This window comes from Pteropus medius, unplaced genomic scaffold, assembly GCF_902729225.1.
Source record: "Pteropus medius unplaced genomic scaffold, Ma_sr-lr_union100, whole genome shotgun sequence".
NCBI classification, from domain to species: Eukaryota; Metazoa; Chordata; class Mammalia; order Chiroptera; family Pteropodidae; genus Pteropus; species Pteropus medius.
The window spans coordinates 689,843-697,044 of NW_024341756.1; the positions used below are offsets into that span (position 1 = coordinate 689,843).

Here is a 7,202-nt window from a genome sequence, read left to right on the forward strand (position 1 = left end):
CAGTAGTAATATTCCCTCTTCATTCCTAATAATTAGTAATTTAAGTTACCTCTCTTTTACTCTTGGTCAATTTTGATAAAGGTTTGTCAGTTTTGTTTCATTAATATTTCTCTATTGAAGTTAGATCTATCTGGTTTATAATGTTCATATCTTCTACTTCCTTGTTGATCTTCTGCCTAGTTTTTTTTTTTTTATCAATTATTGAAATTAAGATATTCAAGACTCTGATTATTACTCTTGGATTGTCTGTCTCTCCCTTAATTTTTGTCAGTTTTCACTTCATTTGTCTCAAGTTCTGTTGCTGAGTATATATATGTTTGTCATGGAGTTACACTTTTATAATTATAAAGTGTCTTTGTTTACTCTGGAGTTTTTCCTTTTCCTTCATTTGGGGCATATTCTTCTGTCTCTTCATTTTGTTTGACTTTCTGTGTTTGTTCCTATGAGTTAGATACAAGAGCTATCTCTCCCAGTTTTGAAAGAGTAGTTTCTGAGTAAACCGTGTATTGAATAGTTTTGGCAGTTTGGTTGTAGTCAGGGCATGTGTGTACAGGTCATCTGGCCTGAAAGGGTGAGTCCAGGTTGGGTAGCCTGGTGTGTGCTTCCTTGCTCTTCTACTCTGGATGGGTTTACAAACGGGGAGGCTCTGTGTGCTCTTGATGTGCCCTGTTGTTTTAACTGTGATCTGAGCTGAGTCTGGGTGGAGTTGCTTGCCTACTTGTGTCTCAAGGCCTCACCAGCTTTCCTCCTTCTCCTGTTGGGGCTGGCCTGCGTGTGTGTACCTTAGCACTTTGCTTGTACTGCTCACTTTAGGGGCAGTACAGCTCCTTGTACACTTAGCCACTGTTGCTTAGATTAACCACAGGGTAAGGGCACTCTGTACGCCTGCCCAGCTCTGCCCCTTCTCCAGGCAGGGCAGCTTTACGTGAGTACATAGCCTTCCTTTGGAAGTTTTGAACACTCTCAGGGCTGGGCAGGAGCTTTCAAACAGGTGTGTGCATGGCAGCACCCCACTTACTCCGCATGGGGCAGTATGGGGTATGGGCACCTGCAAAGTCCTTCCAAATTAGCACTTTCTTCCAGCTGGGCAACCCGGCTTGTGCATGCAGCAGTGCCCAACTATCTTCACACTTTCGCTGGACCAGGCACTCCTGCCTGCAGGCACTGCAATGTTTTGTCAGCTACCAACTCTTTCAAGGATGGAGAGCTCCACTTGAGCACACAGTAGCACTCCACTTTCTCCATACTTTCTCTGGACAGGGCAGCCCTTGCCAGTGGATACTGCAGCATTTTGTTTGCTCCCCCTTTCTTCAATCAGGGGAGTCCCTTGTGTGCACAGCCAGGTGGGAGCATGAAGCAGCACCCTGCTGCACCTGCTGGATCAATCCCCCTGTATGCACGCTATGCACTCTCTCATTTTTGCTGGATCTAGCTCCAGGAGGGGTACCTGTGGACATGCTACAGCATCCTGCAGGTTGTCCTGAGAACCTAGATAGAACTCCCACTGGCTATTCAGATTCAGAGGATCCGTAAACAGTGGTGCTCATCTGTACTTTCCATCCTGGGTTGTTCCCTCAGCTTCCAGAGAGCTCTTGTGGTTTTCCATCCTTTTCTATTCAGTAGCTCTCTCTTGCTTGTTTTGCAGAGGCCATTCAATTGGCTCACAGTTGTCTCTTAGGTGGATTTACTCTAAATATAAGTGTATATTTAATGTATTCTTGTGAAGGAGAGAGCTCAGTACTCACCTATGCTGCCATCTTGGCTGAACACCCTTTGTTTACTCTCAGCAGCATTTCTGTTTCAATGTCTTTTATGTCTGATGCTTGTATAGCCATTCCAGCTTGCTTGTGGCTATTGTTTGCATGACATATTTTTCCATTCATTTTTTTTACTCAAAAGGCTTTCAATGAGATATAATTGACATATACCATTATATTAGTTGCTGGTATACAACACAATAACTTGATTTATGTATAAATTGTAAAATTATCACAAGTCTAGTTAACATCCATCACCACACATTTATAATTTTTTATTGTGATGAGAACTTTTAAGATCTACTGTACTAGCAGCTTTCAAATATACAATACATTATTATTAACTATAGTCACCATGCTATACATTACATCCCCAGGACTTATCTATTTTAAAACTGGAAGTTTGTACTTTTGACGATCTTCCTTTTACTTTTACTTCCATCCTTTTACTTTCAACCTATTGGTTTCCTTGAAGTGTCTCCTATAGACAGAGTACGGTTGGATCATGTTTTCTTTAGCCCAATATGACAGTCTCTGTCTTTAGATTTGATTGTCTAATCCATTCATGTATAATGTTAGCATAGATATAGTTGGATTTTTGTGTGCCATATTACCTTCTGTTTTCAATACTTCTTGCATCGTTTTTGTTCCTCAGTTTCTCCATTACTCTTTTCTTTTGTAATAGGTAGGTATTTTCTAGTGTACCATTTTGATTTACTTCTCATTTCTTTTACTATAATATTAGTTATTTTCTTAGTCATTACCTTGCAGTTTACAACTTACACTTTAATTTATAATAATCTAGTTTGGATTAACACCAAATTAGTTTAAATAGTATATAAAAAACTTTTCTCCTATGTAGCTCTACCTCTTTTATGTTGTTATTATCACAAATTACATCTTTATATATTCATGGACCTAGATTTATAATTATTATTTTATGTAGTTCTCTTTTAAATAGAATAAAAGGTGGTAATTGCTAAGCAAAATACATTAATATTGACTTTTATATTTACCATGTAGTTATTTTCACCAGTGTAGTTTATTTCTTCTTGTAAGTTTGAGTTATTGTCTTCTGTCCTTTCATTTCAGACTGAAGGACTCCCTTTAGCATATTTTATAGTGCAGATGTGCTAGCGATGAACTCTCTCAGTTTTGTTTTGTTTTTATTATGGGAACGTCATAATTTTTCTTTCATTTTTGGAGGATAGTTTTGCCAAATATGGAGTTTGGGGCTAACAAGTTTATTCTTTCAGCATTTTAAATATATCACTCCACTGCTTTCTGAACTCCACTTGTCTCCTTTTAGGGGACAAGTGGCTTCTCTGGGCTTGCTTTCAGAATTCTCCTTGTCTTTGTCTTTCATCAAGAGGAAAGCAATTAGTTACCTATAAGGGAGAGGTCATAAGACTGTCAGCTGATTTCTCAACAGAAACTTTGCAGACCAGAAGCAATTGGAAGGAAATATTCAAAGTGATGAAAAGGAAGAACCCACAACCAAGACGACTCTACCCAGCAAAGCTATCATTTAGAATTGTAGGACAGATAAAGAGCTTACCAGATAAGAAAAAGCTAAAGGAGTTTATCAATACCAAACCAGTACTACAAGAAATATTACAGGGGCTTCTTTAAGAAGAAGAAGGGAAACATATATGGATAATAAAATGGCAATAACTATGTATTTATCAACAATTACTTTAAATGAAAATGGATTAATGCTTCAAACAAAAAGTAGGATGACTGAATGGATAAGAAAACAAGACCTTTACATATGCTGCCTACAAGAGACTTACTTCAGATTGAAAGACACACACAGACTGAATGATGTAAAGGGACGGAAAAAGGTATTTCATCAATATGGAAACAAACAAGCAAAAAAAAAAAAAAAAAAAAGCTGAGGTAGTAATACTTATACCAGACAAAACAGACTTGAAAACGAAGGCTATAACATGAGACAAAGGATCCAGTAATCCCACTAATGGTATTTATCCAAAGAAACTCAAATCACTACTTTGAAGGGACATGTGAAACCATATGTTCATTGCAGCATTATTTACAATAGCCAAGATATAGAAGGAACCTGGGTATCTATCAATAGATGAATGGATAAAGAAGAGATGGTACATATATACAATGGAATATTACTTAGCCATAAAAAAGGAATGAAATCTTGCGGAATTCAGGAGTTCCTTTAATGGGAAAAACATTCCATCTTTATGTGTATTACTATCTAATGGAAATTTAGTATCTAGGCAAAAAACTACCACATTATAAGCAGTAATGATGGCTTGGCATCATTCTTTCTTAAAAGTAACTTGATTTCATTCCTTGCTTGGAAGCTCCCTGAGGTCCTGGGGTCTCTTATGCAGCTACTTTCCAGCCTCAGTGACCCACCTACACTGGTTCCCACAGAGACCTCTAAGGTCCTAGCATCTGGGGACCCTTCAGGTTTGAAATTCTTACTGCTCTACCCCACCTTGGTCATAAGTCCCTCCTGCCCCAGTGGCAATGCCTGCTTCCCTGAACAGGAACAAGACTTTGGATCCCTCTGCTGGTGTAGCACCCCAACCCCTGCACTCCTGCCAACCTTTGAGAAGCCCCTCCACCCTTTCTGCTTATCTCTGCCTATCCTCCCAGGACACCCAGCATCATCCATTCAGGGCATTAGGCTCTCAAAGGAGTGGCTGCCCATTAGGAGTGGCTTCCTGAGAGGGCAAACAGAAAATACAAAAATTACTCAACAATCACCTTACTACATGCCAGGATCTCTTGGCCTGCCTGCTTACTCTGTAATGTAACTACTTCTGTTTCAACTCATGTTCATCCCCTTATTGAATTATAAGAACTTTTTATACAGTAAAGACAATGACCCTCTGGTTATTATATATATGACAACATCTCCCCCCAGGGAGAAGTTATTTGCCTTTGAACTTTGCCTGGGATCTTTGTATGTTTGTTTTGTTTTGCTTTTAATTTTTTTTTTCAAATTTTGTACTTTTTAATTTAGTAATTTTATTTTTTAATTATAGTTGACATTCAATATTACATTAGTTCAGGTCACAACACAGTGGTTAGACATTTATATAACTTACAAAATGATTCCCCCCAATAAGTCTACTACCCACCTGGCACCATACGTAGTTATTGCAATATTGACTATATTCCCTATGCTATACTTTACATTTCTGTGATTGTTTTGTAACTACCAATTTGTACTTCTTAATCCTTTCACCTTTTTCACCCAGCCATCTAGCCCTCCTCTCCCATCTGACAACCATCAGGCTGTTCTCTGAGTCTATGAGTCTGTTTCTGTTTTGTTTGTTTATTTTGTTTTTTATATTCCACACATAAATGAGATGATATGATATGTGTCTTTCTCTGTCTGACTTATTTCACTTAACATAATACTCTCTAGGTCCATCCGTGTTGTTCTAAATAGTAAGATTTCATTTTTATGGCTGAGTAATATTCCATTGTGTGTGTATACATACTTCTTCTTCTTCTTCTTCTTCTTCTTCTTCTTCTTCTTCTTCTTCTTCTTCTTCTTCTTCTTCTTCTTCTTCTTTCTTTTCTTCTTTTCTTCTTCTTCTTCTTCTTCTTCTTCTTCTTCTTTTTGTGTTTTAAGTAGGATTTTATTTACATAAATACTCAGTTATAGATGAGCACTTTCTAAGATCGACCTGTCTTTCCTCTAGCTACATGGGTTCAGGTTTCTTGTCTCTGGCTTCAAGCTTGAGACTCTCAGGGAACTGGTAATAGACAGGGAAAGCGTCCAATGGGCTGCTCTGGTCAAACTTATGGAAGGTACTCTTGGGTCAATTCCACTGGCTTGGCCACCACTCACTTCACCTCATTATCACAGCATAACTCAGTGTAGACAGACAGGGGACATCTTTCTAGAAAAGATGTCCCTCAAAACTGTAGTCTGTCAAGATAATTCTTAGGTCAGGGTTGGTTAGCAAAGAATACTCCAAACATGTCCCAAATCTCCCTCTCTTACCGGTTGGTTACAGAGACAGTAAACTCAATGAATGTCAGCTCATCTATATACATCTGCACACAAATCCAGGAGTTGAAGCACAGAGAGAGCAGGTTGTACAATTTCAAGACAGTTTTGCCCTGATAGAGACGTACACTGCCTTCAAGTCATCCAAGGATTTGAATTGTATGTGGGTGTCATCCCTGAGGTAAGTCAGCACTAGGTTTACTCCATCAGGATAAATATATCTCTAACTCATTGAAGTAGGACACCTGAACTTGTTAGACATACTTGAGCAAGATTCTGCCAAGTATTCTCCAAAAGACGAATGGGAAAATGAATAATAATATAGCAATAACTACACACCTACCAATAATCATATTAAATGTAAATGAATTAAATGCACTGATCAAAAGCCATAGGGAAGCTGAATGAATAAGAAAACAAGACTCATGCTATCTACAAGAGACTCAATTCAAATCAAAATATACACAAGACTAAAAGTAAAGGGATGGAAAAATATTTTATGTAAGTGGAAACGAACAAAAAAAAAGCTAAGAGCTGCTTGTGGACCGCATCATTCTGTGGTCTGACAGTGGGATTCATATGATCAGCAACACTTTTCCTCTTCACAGGCAGCAGCAGCACCGAGGGTCTCCTGGACACCCTAGGCAGGGTCATGGCCCCCTATAAGTCCCCACCAATAACCCCTTGCCACTGTCACCACCATATTTCCCAGATGCAGATCCTACCACTTCTAATCTATTAGTCTAATGATTAACAATTCTATATCTTGATTATTTTAAATAATGCTGTAATGAACATAAGGTTGCATGTATCTTTTGGAATTAGTGTTTTGAATTCCCTTGAATATATACCCAGAAGTGGAAATCCTGGGTCATATGGTAGTTCTATTTTTAATTTTTTGAGGAAACTCCATATCGTTTTCCATAGTGGCTGCACCAATTTGTAATCCTACCAACAATGTACAAGGGTTCCCTTTTCTCCATGTCCTCACCAACACTAGCTGTTTGTTGATTTATTGATGATAGCCACTCTGACAGGTATGAGAAGATAGCTCATTGTGGTTTTAATTTGCATTTCTCTGATGATTAGTGATGTTGAGATCTTTTAATGTATCTATTGGTCATGTGTATGTTCTTTTTAAAGAAACGTCTATTCAGGTCCTCTGCCCATTTTATAAATGGATTATTAGGGGTTTTTGGATAATCTATCCATTGATATCAATGGAATGTTAAAGTCCTCCGCTATTACTATATTACTGTTGACCTCTCCCTTTATGTTCCTCAATAATTGCTTTATATACTTAAGTGCTCCTAAGTTGGGTGTGTAAATGTTTACAAGGGTTATATCCTCTTGTTAGATTGATCCTTTCATAATTATGAAATGTTCTTTGTCGCTTGCTATAGCCTTTGTTTTAAAGTCTATTTTGTCTGATATAAGTA

At 38.0% G+C, this 7,202-nt stretch overlaps 1 pseudogene; it reads right to left on the minus strand.

The window, feature by feature from the left end:
- Positions 1-5,452: 5,452 nt before the first annotated feature.
- Positions 5,453-6,466, minus strand: LOC120594864 (NADH dehydrogenase [ubiquinone] iron-sulfur protein 3, mitochondrial-like; annotated as a pseudogene).
- Positions 6,467-7,202: the final 736 nt, after the last annotated feature.